The 17,898-nt window shown below is 59.1% G+C and overlaps 1 protein-coding gene across 2 annotated transcripts in view; it reads left to right on the top strand.

Moving 5' to 3' along the window:
- The first annotated feature begins 2,642 nt into the window (after positions 1 to 2,642).
- The window catches only part of ZBTB46 (zinc finger and BTB domain containing 46), a 48,843-nt gene continuing 33,587 nt past the window's right edge, over positions 2,643 to 17,898 (top strand). For both annotated transcript variants that reach the window (XM_045529398.1, XM_045529397.1), the window contains exon 1: positions 2,643 to 2,786. The gene's annotated coding sequence lies outside the window, so the exon portion shown is untranslated. The remainder of the gene's footprint in view (positions 2,787 to 17,898) is intronic.

Here is a 17,898-nt window from a genome sequence, read left to right as displayed (position 1 = left end):
GTGGGGGGTTCTGGAATGTCTGCAGCACGCAGCAAGGACAGCTGTGTCCTGGTTGTCAGTCTCTTCACCTGTCTTGTGCACCCACTTAAGGACCAAGTCCAGTTCATCATGGTGCCCTCAGGCCCCCGGTCCCCCAGCTGCCCCCAGACACCCATTGGCTGCCCCTGGCCCTGGGTGCTGAGATGCTCAAATCCGAGTGCTGCTGCAGCCAACCCCACATGTCTGTCCTCTCCTGTCCCCAGAGCTGTCTCCTGGCCAGTTTTCAGGGAGCAGATCCCTCTGTAGGTCTGTGCCCAGGTCTCAGGGGTGAGGTGCAGCGTGTGTCACCTGCACTGTGGTCTGGGGGACCCCAGGGGAGGGAAGGCGTTGTGGCCCAGCCTGGCACCTGCCCACCTTGAGGATAACCTGGCAGCAGCTGAGCAGATGCTGAGCACTGAGGAAGGGGGCTTCCTGGGACCACGTGGCCAACCTCCCCCATCAGTGACACATCAAGGTGGCTGTGGGGGGGCCAGCTATGTGACCCTCCTCCTTCCCCCCAGTTTTCCTGAGATGCCATAGCTGCTGCTGTTTTTTTGTTTTTGTTTTAAGAGGTAAAGGGGTTTATTAGCTCTCAAAACAATATGGTGTAGAGGAAGGGTGGGCTCTAGGCATGGCTTAATCAGGGTGCCATCTCTGTTGCTTGGGGATTGTTCTTGGTTCTGCCTTTTTCAGGCGTTGGCTTCATCTCCAGGCAATTGACCTGTTGGTTCTTGGAGAGAGAAGATGGGGTGTTGGTCCCCAGTCACTGGCAGCACTGCTGGGGTGGCGGGTGGGGGCAGGACTCTCTCTGAGGAAGGAGAGTGGACAGGCTCCACAGGAGGTCCCTGGGGCAGGCGTCAGGGCTCTAGTCCCGGGTTTGGGTGGTGGCCACGAGAGTCTCCTGTCTCTCTAGGCCTCCTCTCTCTGAGAGCTGCAGTTGAGCTCTAGGCAGGCAGGAGCGGGGGGCACCCCTGCAGACAGTGCCCTCTGTCCCCTGAAAGGCAGAAGGCATGTAACCAGCCACACCCTGCTGGAAGCCTAAAGACTGTCGCTTCTTCCTTCTCGGGCGGCTGTGCTCAGCCCCCCCTCCGCAAGGCCGGGGAGGTTGGTTGTTTCAGACCAGGGGATGTGACCAAGAGCGTTCTCCAGAGAGAGGCTGGAGATGGGGGCTCCTGGCTGGCACTGCCAGCCCACGGGCTGGTAAGGGGATGGGGCGGGTGTCCGCACGGCCATTTCCAGGCGCCAGCCAGCAGCAAGGGACTGTCAGAGGCTTTCCTCGCTGGCTGCCAGACCTCGCGGCTCGCCCTTGCTCACTCAGGGAGAATCCCCCAGCCTGCCCTCCCACTGCCGCCGTGAATGCCTCCTTACACAGCCTGAGACAGCATCCCAAGCGGCACGCCGCCTCCCACCTCCCGAGGAATGCCGGCGCCGGGCCCGCGGGGAGGCCCTTCCCATTGGTTGGCCCTGCCGAGCTTGACTCCCCTGCGCGGCCGCCGGCCACTGGCTCACCTCCCTTCCCGCCACCGAGCTCGGGGAGAGGAAGCGAGGTGGCCTTTACCCCCGCGCTGGCCAGCCAGGACCGCGGACCCGCGCTTCTAATTCCACCCGCCCGCGAGCTCGAGGGCAGTGGAGGCGAGAGGGGCGCGCAGGCCCGGGGCATCTGGGCGTCGCCGCGCCGCCGGGGGCAGGGCTGGGGAGACTCGTCCCGGGCAGCGCAAGTCGCGACTACAGGCGGGGTGCCCGCGCAGGGCCCGGCCGCTCGTCTCCTGCCCCCCCCCCGGCCCTGCGGCCCCACGGGGCAGACGACTCCACAAGAAGGGCGGATGCGCGGCAGCCGGCGCTCCTTGGCCAAAGCCGAGCCCCGGAGGCAGGCACCGCCACGTGGCCCGCGCCCCAAGGTGCGCCTCTCCCCGGAGCGCCAAGATGCCCCGGTGCTGGGGCGCGCGGTGCCCAGGCCCTGCCACAGCCCGCGCCCGGGACGTCCTGGGAGCGCCTTTTCACTGCACGGCGAGCGGCCCGCGGAGCCACCCGGGCGATGGGGAGTCGCGAAGTTTGCGAGACGCGCGCGGCGACGGCGCGTCGGGGCGCAGGGACAGCCGTGTGACCGGGGACCAGCGCGCCCCCGAGGAACAGGCGTGCGGGCAGCGCCGGGGCGCGGGGTCGGGAAGGGCTGGCATGCCCTCGCCCAGCTCGCCCTCCTGTCCGGGCGGTCTCGGGCCGCGCGACACCCGCGGGGAAGGGGCGCGCGGGCCACGGGGCCCCGCGCGCGCCGCCCCAGCCCCGCGCCGGCCCAGGGGAGGGGGCTTCCCACAATGCCCAGCGAGCTCCAGCCCGCGCTTCCGCTGTCCGGCCGCCCACGGGGGGGGGCCGGGGGGAACGGAGCCCCCGCGGCCCCCGCGACCCCGAGGCGCGGAGCGGGCCGGGCCGGGGGCGGGGCGGGCGGCGGGGCGGGCGTGGGCGGGGCCCGGGCGGTGGCCGCGGCCGGGGCGCGGCGCGGCCAATCAGCAGCGTCCGGGCGCGCGCCGGGGGGCGGGGTCAGGGTCCGCGGGCGGGGCGCGCGCGCGGGCGGCGGGGGCCGCGGGGTTGGAGCGGGCGCGGGGGGCGCGCGCCGGCCTGACGGACGGACGGACGGACGGACGGCCGAGCGGCCGAGGCGAGCGCGCACTCGGACGCGCCCGGACGCAGCTCGCCCGGCGGCGGCGGCGGCGATCACCGGCCGGTCCGGCAGCCGCGGCGCCCGCCCTCGCCCGCGCCCCATGGGGTCACAGGTAAGCGGCGCCGGCTCATTGTCCGCGCGGCCGGCCGGCGCGTCGCGGCGGGGCCGGGCCGGGCAGCTCGGGGCCCGGCCGCTCCGAGCCGAGGCGCGCCCCCGCCCCGCCGCCCGCCACGCCCCGCCCCGCGGGGGCGCCCTCCCGGCGGCGACCGGCGCGCCCGCCGCAGCTCGGAGGCGGCGGGGACCCCGGCTGGGCGCCCCGGTCCCCGGGCCCCGCGGCGGGGGCGGGGCGGGCGGCGGGGACCCCGTGGGGCTGCACGCGGAGGCGGCGGCGGGGCTGCCCGTCCCCGGCCCCCCGCACCTCCCGCCGCCGCCGCCGCCGCCGCCCGGTGCCTCCGCGTCACCTCCGAAAGGGGAATTTTCCAGCTGGCAATTTCTGCTGCGTCAACGCTGGCCCCGGGAGGCGGCCGCGGGGCGTCCCAGCGCCCCCCGCCCGCGCGCCCCGCGCCCCCCGCCGCGCTGCCGAGCCGCACCCGGACCCGCCCGCGCCGAGTTTGCCAAGAGTCGGAACTGCGGGAGGCGGCGCGGCAGGTCCGCGCCCCGCGGGCCTGGAGGGTCATTGTCCCTCCCGGGGGCCGGACGCGGGCGCCAGCCCGATCTCCATCTTAGTCGCCACCGGGCCGGGCGCGGGGCGCGCGGGGCGGCCGGGGCGCGCGGAGCGAGCGGGGTCCCTGCGCGCCCGTCTTTGTTTCTCCGCAAATAGACATGTCAGTTGCACAGGGCAGCGCGAGCCGGCGTCTGACAACTCAATCCCGGCGGCAAATGCGGAATTGTCTGCGCGGCGATGTGAGGGTCCCCCTGCCCGGCTGGCAAATTCAGTTTGTGGGTTTAGCGAACCGCACACAATAGGGCTGGACCGCGGAACCTGGGTACAAACCCAGTGGGGCGAAGAACAGATACGTTCTGACACCGGAGAAATACAAACAAAAGAAAGTTTGACTGAGATTCGAAGTGAATTTCCTCCGCTTTCCGTGCTGCAATCTCAGCGACGCCTTGGCGCGTTATGGTGGCAAGATTGTTACCAGCATTGTTTAAAGAAATGCTAATTAGGAGACGTGTTTAGCAGAGGGCCTGGCGTAGACACCTGTGCCCCGCACTCACTAATTGTATCCGTGGTAGAATCTTTCCGGTCGGGTTTATCATCAGAGCTGACGCCCGTGTGGTGACGACTTGTGCATACGTCTCTGGTTGGCCGTCGCGCCGTGCCAGGCGACACTTCCACTCTACGAGGGTGGAAAAGAGTTCGTTCATCTAAAGGAAATTTACAGAAGGGTTTTTCACATGAATAATGAAGCAAACCAATAGTATTTTAGCGTAGTAGAGTCCTTCCATGCGGTGTATTTTAAGATAGTAGCAGGTATTTTGAACTGAAAAGTTCGGGGCACCAGAGCGGCCTCTTTGCAGAAAGGGCAAACCGCCGGGGGCAGGACTTAGGCAGAAGTCACAGCAATGGAAGTAGGAACTTAAACACCGTGACCCCTAAAGAGCTAGTCATTATTTTCATATCCTTTGCAGAAGGGAAGAAGGGTGGGAAGTTATTGTAGGATTTCTTTTCAGAGTGGTAGAATGCACTCACTTTGAGGTGTTTAGAAATCCAAAATTTAGTCTTGTCTCCAGGCCAGTCTGGGAACATTTAATTAAGCCTCTCACCGATGTTATCCTGGATGTAAGGATTTTGTTCTGCTTAGGTAATTTCTGTTCAGGTTTCGCTGTTTTGTATGTGAAAACAAGTTCCTGTACTCAGACCTCAGCTCCACTCCTCTGTCTGACGCCAGGACCGCTGGACTGTCGTCCCCAGAGGCGCCAGCCCCGGGGAGGTGCCAGGCCAGGCTGACCTGTTGCTCCCCCAGCGGTTTCCCGGGCCCCTTGGCCACACGGTAGTGCAGAGGTCAGGTCGACACCGTGCAACAGTGAAACTGCCCCAGGATTTAGGAAAAACACCCTCAAGTGTGGGCAGTGTCACTGTTGGAGGATGTATTATTTACACGCCCTGTTCAACCGAATTAGATTTTAAGAGTGAACTTTCCAACATTGCCCTTATGTGGGGTTTTTCAAATTAAGGAAAATTGGGCCACTTTGTCCCTGTGGTCCGTGTTTCTGGGACAGTTGGACGACTCTCTTGCTCTGTTCTCCATCAGAGGTCTTAGACCAGCCTCCAGGAGCTGAGGAGACCCATTTAGTGCACGGTGTTTAGAAAGCGCCACAAGCCTGAGAACTTGCGCTAATTCCTCACGTTGCTGTTACTTTCTGTGCTCAGGCCCCCTCTCCGCCAGCCGCTGCACAACAGAAGCCGGAGTTCCAGAAACATCGCTCCTTCCCAGCCCCACACCTGAGTCACCGCATCTGCCACGGTGGCCCCTGTTCTGGGGCTTTGTGTCCTTGCCCAAGTCATGTTCTCTCAAAAACGTAGGCTTTTCCTTGTGATCTGATTTAACATATTTTACCTTAAAATAATTTTAGTATTGGTAGATTGTTAAGAATTCCCCTGTGTCTTTTCTGGTGTTTCTAGAGGATTAAAAAAAAAAAATTCCCTTGTGAATCTGTCCACTCTCCTGAAAAAAAAAAAAAAAAATTCTTGTTGCTACAAGTTTGCTTGAACAACCTGACTCCTAAGAATAAACGGGTGATTAAAAATCTCTGTTAAGGCCACAAGACTTATTTAAGTCTTTGAAATACAGTCGTCTTGTCCTAATCACGGTCCTCGTGCCCTCTCTTGTGGCTCTGGCTTTGGTAGGGCTAGTTCTGGCCGTGAACTTGGATGACGCTGGGGTATTAGGCCAGGGGGTCCAAGGGGTTTTCTCCTCTCCGCCATTCTCTCTTGTACGCTGCGTGTCTTGCACACACAGAACCCGGCTTGGGATTCTGGTTTGCTGGAGAGGACGGAATGTGCCCTGTGGTATTATTCGTAGATGGAAAAGAGAAAGAACCTTTTCTCACAAACTAAAAAGTTATTCTGTTAAAGGATAAAACCAAACAAAACCAGTAAAATTTTGTTCTAACTATGATTTATGCAAAGCTTTCTGTTGAATAGTTAAATATCAACAGTGCCATTTAACTCTAATTTTGATTAAAAAATTGCTACCCTAGGAATTTTAGAATGGAAAGTTGAGAAACAGCATATTTTTCAAAAGCATTTACAGAGCTTTTGTGTTTTGATAGATGTGTGTTCTGAGTCCTATCAGAGACATTCTGGGGGTTCTCACTGATGGCAGTTCTTTGGCATTTTGAGGGCCTGCTATGGACCAGCCCGGAGGGCAGGTCGAGGGGCTGGTCACCTGTTGGGATGGGCTGGGAAGCACACAGGCAGCTCTGATGTGAGCCAATGTGGTGACAAAGGCTGGCGAGAACTCGGAGGAGGACAGTGTAGACGGCTGCAGGGAGGGGCGTTTGAGTCTCTAAGGATGACTTGAGGGACAGCGAGGCCACTCAGAGACCCTGCTGGCCAGCACTGGCCCACGGTGGCCTCGCCCCTGTGCAGGGAACTACATTCTGATCTCTGTCTTCCAGAGAGTGGCTCGCTGGTGAGAGGGCAGGGCCGGGGGCTGAGGTGGCTTTGGGGAGCTGATGGGCAGCGGGGCAGGCAGGAGCCGGATTGCAGTTTCAGTCTGCACCTTCCGAAGCCTTTGTTCAGCCACACAATCCTTCCCGAGTCCATGGAAGCCGAGCTCTTCCTGGCCCCAGGTGTTGGCAGGTGTCGGAGGTCCTCTTGCTTCCCCTCTTGGCCAGGTGGCCTCTCTGACTTATGCCCCAGTCATCTCCAAGCGCCCACAAAATGAAAAAGATCCACCCGTGTGAATGCTTGATTTTAAAAAATGTCTTCATTTATATAAAACCTGGACAGCAGTGCTGCTTGCATGGGATACAGACACTTTTTTGTTTCTAAGACATTTTGTTTGCCTCACCCCTCCATCTCCTTGCAACTACTCTGCAGAAAATGAGGCCTCTTGTACGTGACAGAAAATCTTCCCCTTCGCTGCCCTGCCGTGCGCACGCGTGGCCCTGCGTGTGCTCCTCTCCACAGTGACGTGGAGAAAGGTGCCCTGCGTCGTGGGCTACACAGACAGGGCTTGAGAGCTGCAGGTCGTAAGAGCTGCCCTGCGAAGGGTGGGCACACCTGGGTGGTGCAGCCCATGGACTTTGGGGACGTCACCTTCCGAGTGTCTGTCTCTTGGCAAACAGTGGGTTTGACCTGTGACCTTCAGTTCCTTCCACTCTTAATGCCCAGCTCTACGTATCTGCCGCAGCCTGGAGAGCCCAGCAGTGATTTTTCCTTGGGCGGAAGAACACGAGGTCTGTCCCAGACTAAGCATTTACCTGCTGCAGTGTTGGTTCACTGTTTCACTGCCTGACTCACCTGAGGTCACCCCACTGCAGGTTATGGAGATTAGGTGCTTTGCTGAGTTGGGAATACACTCGAAGGCCTGGCTGCTGGTGTCTGGGTTGTGGAGGGCACGTCCTAAACACTCGCGTAATCCACCCATCGGCCGCGGCAGCCCACCTGGCAGAGGTGGAGGTGGGTGGGGCCGTTCCGGTTGCAGGGCCAGCGTGTGCAGTGACAGAATCAGAGAGCAGGACTGCTCACCTGCACCCAGGGCCGCCTGGGCAGAACGGTGTCACCTGGCCAGGGGGGTACGAGGGCAAGGGAGGGGAAGTGAGGGGCAGGGATGCGGTGGCTGGGAGGACTGAGTTGTCCTGCAGACCCCGAGATGGCAGGAGAAAGGAGAGTGGTCGGGGGAGGAGTGTCGTGTGAGGTGACCGGGACAGCACCGCCAACGTCAAGCTTATCAGATACTTTCCTGGAATGGGCTTTAAAGAGAACACAGTTCACAATCTTTCTTGTCTGGTGCAGCCCTATTTGGGTCTTAAAATAGGTTTGTTTTGTGTTCTCATCTCATCCCACTTAAAGTATTGAAGATTGTGAATGGCAGTGTCCTTTTATTTAGGAGGTTCAAAGCCAGCTTAAGAATTTCTTAAAGAAACAGAAATTACTCAGCTTCACTCAGAGGTAGAGAGTGAGGTGGCTAAAGAAGGTAGCGGTTTGCTCAGGTGGGACTGGCTGCTCTGCTGGTTCTTCATCCTCAGTCCCAGTGGGGTCTGCAGACCCCAGAGGACCAGTGTTTCCCGGGCTTCGGGGGAACCTGCCTGGGCACTTGCAGATCAGAGATGCTCAACTTCTAGGGTGGTCATGATGCTTAGACTGGACGTGTGTCCAGTCGTCACACATTCAAAGGAAGCATGTGCTTTGGCCTGAGACTCTGTCCTGAGCCTCCCTCTGCAGCCAGAATGCCCACTTTTCAAATGTCATTTGGTCAGTCACATTAGTCCTGGCAGGAGCTCCTTGGTGGGCATCTCCTCTACAAACCAGCGCGGACCACACGTACATCACCTTCCGTGCATCACCTTCTGAGGGGGCTGAGGTCAGGACAGGCGTCGGGACAAGGAAAAGGAATTGGAAGATGCGGGAATGGGAAAAATCGTTCTGGGGTGTGCGGTGGAGGACGCAGGGGTACCACAGATCCAGACTATGGATTCTAACCCTAACCTCAGTGCTGCTCCCTCAGGGTCTCACACTCGCAGACTGGGCTGCGTTCCTCCCTGGGCGCCCGCGAGGCGCTGGGTGCTGCTCTGCTTCTCCCAAACAGCAGCCACTGAGTTGAGGTGCATCCTCCTGTGGACTCACCTTCAAATCGGGCGTCGGGAGGGCAAGGAAGCTGTTAGGCCTGCGGTGGCCAGTCAGGGACCCTGTGGAATGTAACGGTCCTCCTGCCTTCTTTGCAAATCCCGTGACGCGTGCACAGGTCAGCTCTCAGGGCAGTTCCCAGAGCTCTCTGCAGATTCGCATTTGGGGCCAGCGTCACACACAAAAGGGTCAGGCTCCACCGATAAATGTTTTGGGGGTGTTATTTCAGGGCACGCAGCCGGGCATGGGCTCTCTCATCGTCTCCTGGCTCCCCAGCCCCACCAAGCACTTTGTGTACAGCTTTGCTGGCCGGTGGCGTAAATAAGTGCAGTTAGAGTTTTCTCCTGTTTAGTGTATGTCTCAGTCCCACTTAATGCTTTCGTCTGTTTCTAAAATGTTAATAGTAAGAATTCACTGTTGAGCAAAAGTACAGATGGTAATTTTTCCTGTAAAATCCTTTTATGAGAGAGAGTTAAAGGTGTAAGTTCTAGGCTGGGCGTGCTGTGCGGCCTGTGGCCCAGCCACTCGGAATGGGGGGTCACTGGAGCCCGGGAGCTGGAGGCTGCAGTGAGCTGTGATGACACCCCTGTGCTCCAGGTGGGGCGACAGACAAGACCCGGCCTCAAAAGAGAAAAGAACAAAGTGTGAGTCCTTGCAGTACGCTGCACACCTAGACTTTTCTGGGTGGTAGGTGCTGACGCTGAGCTCAGGAATTTGAGGCTGCAGCGAGCTGTGATGACATCACTGCACCCCGGCCTGGGCGGCGACAGAGCAAGGCCTTGTCTGAGAAGAAAATATACATATAAATAAGGAACTTGGTTTGTGAGGGAAAGAGGAGTCCGAGCAAACAGCCGAGAGTCTGGTCAGCGAGTACAACCACACACGGCACGACATCGGGGGGCCAGGTTTTTTGTTCTCGTTTCTTCCCATTAATTTCTTATCAACTTCTAAGTACCCACATAAACGACATTTTTAATGCTCCTCCAGTTGGGTTTTGTTCAGTTTTAATACTTCATAGTCTTCTCAGCCATTTTCCAGTTGTTGGGCGTTTGGGTTGTTTCTTGCATCCATAGGATGCTCGGAACATCTCAGAGCAATTTAACTTTTTGGGTTATTTCCTTGAGGTAGAGTCTCTAAAGTGTAATTAGTGGGTCAAAGACGTGAGCACACCTGTAGATCGTTCCACACTGCAGGCTCTGAGCCTCCTGCACCCCGGCCGTCTGTAGGGATTTATGGCTGTACGTTCACTTTTGCCAGCTTCACATATTTTTCTTTGAAATCTTTTCTCAGAGTCAGTGCATTTCACTTGGTTTCTTTTAGGCTCTGCCCAGAAACCTTTACTTTTTGTGTGTGCGTGAGATGGGGTCTCACTATGCTGCCCAGGTTGGTCTCAAAGTCCTGGGCTCAATGGATCCTCCTGCCTGGGCCTCCCGAGTGGCTTGGACTGCAGGCACGGGTGCCACCACGCCTGGCCAGACCTTTGAACTTTTCACATTAAGCTAAGCCAAACTTGCAGTCACGGGATTAACTTGACTTTAAAAGAAGAGAGGAGACAGGGTTTGCCCAGCACCTGCCGGCCAAGACCACGCCGTGCGCCCATCGGCCTCGGGCATCCCCGCCTCACTGGCTGGGCAGGTTTGCTCAGGGAGGGCGTGAAGGTGAAGCCCAGGCCCTGTGCTGGGCTCTGGTGCTCCCGGTCCTAACAGAGGGGCTGCGTGGGAGTGTTTGCTGGACCCCACGACCCAGTTCCAGAAGCTTGGGCTGCGGCAGGGTGGGTGGCTCCCTCGGCCCCGGCCCAGCCTGCGTTTTGATGCCCGTTGCAGTCAAACCCTCCTTGACGTCCTCCAGTGTGCTGTGGCTGCCTGGTAGGGCAGACCTGGAGACCCCCCCGAGCCCCCCACGGTCCCCCAAGGCTCGAGCCGAGCACCCTTCCCTGTGCGACCCCTGACACTTGGCCTCCGTTGGCTGGTTCCAGCTCTTCCCCTGGACTCACAGAGTCTTATGTCTGAAAGGGCCCTTGGAACCTGTCCCTGGGAGGTGGGAAGGGTGGCCCTGCCCTGGAGCCCCTGCCCAGGGAGGAAGAGCCCCCTCTCCCTGCCCGCCCCAGCCAGCCCTTCCCCCCGACAGCCAGGCCTGTCCCAGCCACCCTGAAGCTGGGCGCTCTGTGGCCTCTGCCTTCTCAGTCCCCGCCTTGGGCCCCGGCTGGGGCAGCACTCGGCCCCCCACAGGCAGGGGCGGCAGAAGGACGACTCAAGCGGCCACTGTGGGGTACGAGGGACCCCTGGCTGGCCCACCGCCGAGGCCTCCGCATGCGCATCTGCCCGTGTTGTTGATGCCCACGTGCACTGTGGAAACTGAGGACACGTCAAAGGAAGCCAAGCAGTGACAACTCGACGTGTCTGTGTGACGTGATCACTGTGTGCCATGCGTGTGGTTTCCCTGCTCACGACAGCTGTCTGTTCGCAGCGTCCGAGGAGGCCGCTCTGCAGGGCCTGCCCCGCGGGCAGTGGGGACTGGAAACAGCGCCGGGCCGCGGTCGGGCGCCGGGGCCAGGACGTCCCTCACCCCGGCCTCACGCAAACAGGTGCCGTCCTCGTCTTCATGGATACTTCCAAGTACTTTTAAGAGAAAAGTAACTGGGATTCTGCCATATTGCTCGATGTAAACAAATGTGGCAAAATGTTCAATAGTGTATCTGGGTAAGGAATGTGGGGAAGTTGAATTATTCTGACAACTTTTCCATAATTTGGAAAGTTTCCAAAAAATAAATGAAGAAGAAAAGATCCCATCATTTTCCCTGAGTGTCGCCTTTATTTTAAGCAGGAATCACGGCTTTCTTACGGGGGTTCTGTTCTTTCCTTGGTGGCAGGGAGCTCAAGTGTTTAAAGTTAAATTTCGAGTCGAAGTATATCTCAGATTTGTAGTAAAATTTATAGACAAAGTTTTCCTGCTCCGTTAAGCTGATCATGTTTCTTGCTAAGAAAATGACAATTTTTAAGCAGTTGGTGTGTGGCTCGTTTCCCAGGGCTGCCGTGACAAGGTCTGCAGTCCCGCGGCTCAGACAGCAGAAGTTTATCAACGCGTGGGCGGCCGCGTGCCCTAGGGGCTCCAGGGAAGGGTCCTTCCTCTCTTCTGCAGCTCCCAGCCCCGGCAATCTCTGCCTGTGGTCGTGTGGCCGTCTCTTCCTCCGTCTTCATATTGTCTTTTTTCTGTGCGTCTCTGTGTCCAGGCTTCTCCCTGCCCCCAATTTTTTAGAGACAGGGTCTTGCTCTGTGGCCCAGGCTGGACTGCAGTGACGTCATCACAGCTCACTGCAGCCTTGAACTCCTGGACTCAAGCATCCTCCTGCCTCGGCCTCCCAGGGCACTGAGACTACAGGCGTGAGCCACTGTGCACAGCCATGATTTCCCCATTTTATGAGGATGCTGGTCGTGTAGGGTTAGGAGTTACCCTGTTGAGCTCATCTTGGTGAAATCTGCTGAGACCTTATTTCCAAATAAGGTTGTGTTCACAGGTACTGGAAGTTGGGGCCTCAACACACCTCTCGGGGACACAGGTCACACGCAGCAGCGGCCGCTCTGCTCCTCGACGCCAGTTGTGGCTGATGTGGAACCTCAGCCGCACGTCTTAGGACCCCGGGCACGTGCCGCTCCACCGGACCCTCACCACACCCGGTGGCCTCACACTGTCCACCTCCCGGTCCACGACCTGGGGTCGGGTTTGCTGTCTGTCTTACTATCATTTATGTTACCGTCTGTCGGCACTTAGTGAGAGACGTTTTTGAAATATTTCTTGAGTTAAAAATGTAAGATTTCAGTATTGCAGGTTTAATGTGAAAAGGGTGAAGTGTAGCTGTTGAGCCTGTCCGGCATCAAGACGTGGTCCCTGGGCTGACAGGCTCCCGTGTAGTCCGTGGCAGAATTTGCCTTTGCGGGTCTGGCCTGTTCACGGGTATTGCTAGATGCTCATCCGTAACCTAAGCCAGCTAATAGGAGTTTAGCTGCCCGTTAAAATCATGTGACTTAAAGATGAAAGAAAGGTCTAGAAGCCAGACTCCAGCCTGGAGGGAGGCAGGGCACAAAGAGCGGCCTCTTCCCCTTTCGTTCTCCCACCCCACCAAACAGGGAAATTCCCCTGAACTGACTTCCCAGCAGCCAGAGAAGAAGCTGGAGTTCCTGGGGCACCACCCCGTCTGGCCTTGCCACCCACCCCTCGGGGAGGTTTTCCCAGCGTCTGCCTGGGCTGGTCCTTCTCTGAGGTCTTGTCCCCAGAGTCCTGGGTCCCTCTGCCCTGTGCCAGAGCCTGGAGGAGGGTGGCCGGGACCCCCTGCCGGTGGCCGCCCACGTGGCCTGCGTCTCCCTGGCAAGGGGCCTGCCTTCGGCCCCCTGTCGCAGTGGCTGCTGCCTCAACCACTCTGCGGCCCAGCAGCCCCTTGGCCGACCGGGCGCAAGGCTGGAGGGGGGTCGGCGGTGCGGCCCCTCACTGTCTCACCCTCTGGCCCTTCCTCCCCTGCGGCTCCTGTCCCCAGGGTCTCCGCCGCCCTTCCTGCCACATCCTGCTCATTCTCCTGCCAGACTGTCCTTGGAAGAGCTGCTCTGGCTGCCTCTGTTCCGACTGTCTTGCTGTGACCCAGCCGTCCTACGGCTCAGGCTCAGAGCAGCCACCGTGACTCCGCCAGGCTCTGGGCTGCCTGGCCTCCGCCGGGGGTTCTTGTGCCCCAAGTGATGTCAAACGGCCACAGTCCTCAGACCACTTGGTGGTCCGGCACCTTGGGGGCTCAGTGGGAAGGCTGGGCTCGGCTGGGAGGTGGGGCCCCGGCTTTCTCTCTCCGCACTGCCCAGCTCTCCGGCTGGGTGGAGGCTCGGGCCGGGGCTTGGCCAGGGTCAGCTGGGAAGGCTGCTCGGGGCCGTGAATCCTGGGCCGGCTCCTTGGGGCCTTCTGAGGTCAGCTGTGACCCTGAGCGTGTGCGGGTCTGGGCCCCTCCCTGTGTCCCTCCCGGCCTGGCTTGGCAGGTTGGGGGTGGTGACACTGTCCTGAGGACACGGGGCAGGAGGGGTGTCTGGGCGGTGTCCCTGGCAGAGCAGGTGGGCTCGGGCAGGTTCCTCCGCGGAGCCGGGATGGGGTTGAGGGAACTGCGGAGGGGCCGCCGGGGACGTCACCCAGAGGCTGCACTTCAGGCCGCGCGCAGTGTGGAAAGACTGAGCCCTCCAGCGCCAGAGCCTGCTCTGCTCACCAGGAAGGCTCGGGTAAGGCTGCCGTCTCGCTGTCTGGGGGCCTCTGGCAGCATTTCTCTCCAGCCAGGAGCTCACTGTTAAAATGCAGCCACGAACACTGATAATACAACGTTTGTAAAAATCGAGCTGGACAAAGATTTCAGGTCGCCCACGTCTCACCCTCGGCTTTTTCAGAAGACGGGAAGCCGCCGGCACCCTCAGGTGTGGGGCGATGCCCATGCGCCAGCGGGGTCTTTCTTGGAGAGAATGAGCAGCTGCCCCCAAGCAAACGTGCTGGTCCTCGGCGGGGTGGTCTGTTGGCTTCAGTGGCGTGGCTCTCCGCGTCCCGAGAGTGGCGAGCCGGGGTCCCGGGGCCGCGGTGAGGGAGCTTCACCACTGAAGGGCTAAAGGACAGTCATTCCCGCAAGACCTGGAGGCCGGCAGCCCCGGCTCTGCGGACGGCGCTAGGACCGGCGGCGCCAGGCCCCTCTCTGCCTTCTGGCAGGTCCTTGGCTGTGGCAGGGTCACTCCAGCCTGCAGCTGGCGTTCTCCGTTGTCTGTGTCCAGATTTCCCCTTGTTATTCACTCATTTAGTTTTTAGAGGCAGGGTCTGGAGTGCAGTGGCCTGATCACAGCTCGCTGTGCCCTTGCCTTGCTGGGCTCCAGTGATCCTCCCACCTCAGCCTCCGGAGTTGTGGGGACGACAGGCGTTCACCACCACGCCTGCCTGTTTTATTTTATTTTGCAAAGTTGGGGTCTTGCTATGTTGCCCAGGCTGGTCTGGAACTCCGGGCCTCGAGGGATTCTCCTGCTTTGGCTTCCCAAAATGCTGGGATTACAGGTGGGAGCCACTGTGTCCAGCCCAAATGTCCCCTTTTTATAAGGGTACCCATCATATCGGAGGGGGGGCCACCACGTGGCCTCATCTTAGTGTCACTAAATGCATCTGCAATGACCCACTTCCAGACGAGGTCACGTTCTCAAGCACGGAAGGTGAGGAGTCTGACCTGCGAACTCGGGACACGGTTCAGTCCACCGCAAATGGCTGTCGGATCGACGAGCACAGGATTATAGTTGAGCAAGAATATTTTTCCAAAAGTAAATTTCTATTCAACTTTATTGAGGTATAATTTACGTACCATAGAGTGTTCCTGTTTAAGGACCGTCATTTGATGAGTTCACATAACTGACGACACCACGAGCAGCGTTGAGACACGCTGGGACCCCGGCTGGTGCGGGTCCCGTCCGGCCACCCCCGGCTTCCCTGAGCCTCTGCAGTCCCCACCCAGCCCGGGGCCACCGGCCCCCACCGTCTGCGTCCAGGCGGGGCTGTTTCCTGGAGCCTCACACAGAGGGCTCAGACCTCTCCCGCAGCCGGGCTTCCTCCACGCACACAGTCCCTGGGAGCTTATCCCTGTGGCGTGGAAGTGACGTCTGAACAGGCGCAGGAGGGCTGCTCGGGCCTGGCCGGCCGGGGTCGCTCTGTGTGGCCGGGCAGCATTTTGTCTGGAACCGTCCGCTTGTGTTTATTGTTCACCTGCTGACGCACATGAGCATTGTTTCCAAAACCTGACCGTTTCAGTGGCGCTGCCGTGAACACGTGCGTGTGAATCTGTGTGGACCTGTGTTTTCATTCTCCGGGCAGGTACCTCTCCTGGAAGAGCAGGGCCCACGGTGCTTGTTTCACTCGTAAAGATTCTGCCAAACCATTTTCCAACGTGGAAGACGCCGGCAGTGTGTCCCACCTGCGGGGCGTGAGGTTCCGGTGGCGCTGGCCTCCCCGACAGCAGTGTGGCTGCTCTGCTCACGTGGCCTTGCTCGTGGGCGCGGTGGTGTCTCCTCGCGGCTTTCCTGTGATGGCCCTGAGCAGCCGTCCCTGGTTGGCCATCCATGTGTTGTGAGGCGTCAGGTCGACATGTTTGCCCATTAAGAAAATTTCACCAAAGTAATTATGAAGAGCAGTTTTAGGATCCAGTTGAACTTGGGCTGGGCAGATGTCCGTGGCCACCTCTCTCCCGGGAGCCTCCTGGCCGTGGCGACCGGGTTCAGACAGTTTGGCTCTAAAGCTAAACCACTTTAAAGTACTGATTTGTCTGTTAGATCCGCCGTCCCGACGTTTTTGGCACCAGGGACGGGTTTCAAGGGGAGGGGACACGGGGGTGGGTGGGGGAGGCAGAGCTCAGCGGTGACACGTGGCCCTGTTTCCCTAACAGGCCATGGACCGGTACTGGGGCCTGGGGCTTGGGGACCGCAGCGTTACATTACATTTTAAGCAACATTATAAATGAAATGTTTAAGCCTAACCAAAACGCAGAACTTTTAAGTCGGAGGTAAAAGTGAGATAAGGTCTGAACGTGGTGAAACAGTTTGAGCTCGGGCCGCACAGACCGATGGCGTTTGGGAACGGCAGACACACGGTCTGAATTACACCCCGTTTCACATTTTTAGTAGAGCAAATAGCCCTCCTGGTAGAGCTCCTTGGGGACAAAGGGACAAAATAACCCCATCCTGCTCCCTAAATCAATGCCTTGAACACAAGAGTGCAGCAAATGAAATATATTCCTAGCAGCTTTCATGGTTCTTGTGTGTTTTCAGATGTGGTGGTTGATTTGGACTTTACCCAGGAAGCGTTAGGAGCTGCGTGGAAGAGCTGGGGTGAGCAGTGAGTGCAGCCTCTGTCTGTAGTTGTCAAAACAGCTTCATGGTTGAGATCCCGTCCCTTCAGGTGCTGGAGGGAGAAGGCTCTCAGGAAGTGCACCGCTGCTTCCATGCTGACTGCGGTGATCTAGCCGCCAAGGGCTGGGTGCCGCTGATGTGGCTGGTTGGATAAAGGCGGCTCATTCCTGTTCCCTTCACTGTCACCTGATGTGACGGCCCATCCCAAGGGCAGGGACTGGGAGCCAGATGTTGGCGCTTCGGGCTTGCGGGCAGCACAACCTGGATCCCTGGGCCGAGCAGGGCTGGCTGAGGGTGCCCCGTCCGTCTGCGAGGGCCACCTGGGCTTCGGAGCCATCGGAACCTGGGCTCCAGATGCACTGGCTTTTTTGTTTTCTTGAGACAGGGTCTTGCTCAGTCACCTGGTCTATAGTGCAGTGGCATCATCACAACTCACTGAAACCTCCAACTCCTGGGCTCAAGCCATCCTCCTGCTTCAGCCTCCAGAGTAGCTGGGACTACAGGTGCCACCACGCCCGGCTAATTTTTCTATTTTTCATAAAAATGAGGTTGTGATCTTGCTCAAGCTGGTCTCGAACCCCTGACTTCAAGCCATCCTCCCAGAGTGCTGGGATCACAGGTGTGAGCCACTATGCCTGGCTCAGATGCCCTGGTTTTGAGGCCATCAGTTTCCTTAGCCTGCAGCTGGGGACGGCCGTTGGGATTTGGAAAGGCACGGAAAAGCGCGAGGCATCCGGCACGATGCTGGCCCAGACGGGGCGCCTGGTGGCCTGGACGTTTCGCCGTGTGCACCTGGCTGCCCGTGGCTGAGACGGAGCCGCTCAGGAGTCCTTGTGCCCCCAGCACTGTGTGGGGTGACGTGACTTCGGGAGTTTGGTTCTGGAACGTGGATTCCAGTGGTTTTGGTAGCCAAAGTGGTCTGCGGGCGCCTGTTTCATAAGTGATTCTGTTTGAAGCGGAAGCATCCTGAGATCAGTGGGTGTTGGTGAAGCAGACGCGGGGAACCTGCAGAGAAACCAGAGTGGCGTCTGGAGGAAACAGCAGAGCTGGCGTCGCTTTGAGACGGTGCTTGTGCAGCTCTCGCGCAGGCTGGTGCCACTGTGGCAGCAGAATCCTACCTCTCCCCTGGGTCTCCCCGTGATTCGGCGTCTGGCTCCCTTGGTGAACTGGGGCTCGTCCCTGTGAGGGCTGCCTCCTCACCTGGAGTGCGCCGAGTGCCCCGCGGTCCCGCGGCAGCACAGGTAGCTCAGAGATAAGGGGAGGGTTGTCCGAGCACAGGTGTGTCCTGCGGCCAGGTGTGTCTCTATGAGATGATGCACTGGGGCAGGGCAGGTGCCTCCCGCAAGGGGAAGTTGTGACCATGCTTAGCCTCAAGTCTGCCTCTTGCCTGCCGAGACAAGAGACCGTAGGACTCGCCGTGCTGCCCGGGGGCTTCCATTTTTGGATTGCAGCTGCCAAAAAGCAGCTGGCACCAGCGTCTGAGGGGCAGCCGGTCTTCCGCTGCAGTGAGGTTACACAAACATCCTTCTGGTTCTGAG

This window comes from Lemur catta, chromosome 17, assembly GCF_020740605.2.
Source record: "Lemur catta isolate mLemCat1 chromosome 17, mLemCat1.pri, whole genome shotgun sequence".
NCBI lineage: Eukaryota > Metazoa > Chordata > Mammalia > Primates > Lemuridae > Lemur > Lemur catta.
This window is presented reverse-complemented; position numbering and strand designations above follow the sequence as displayed.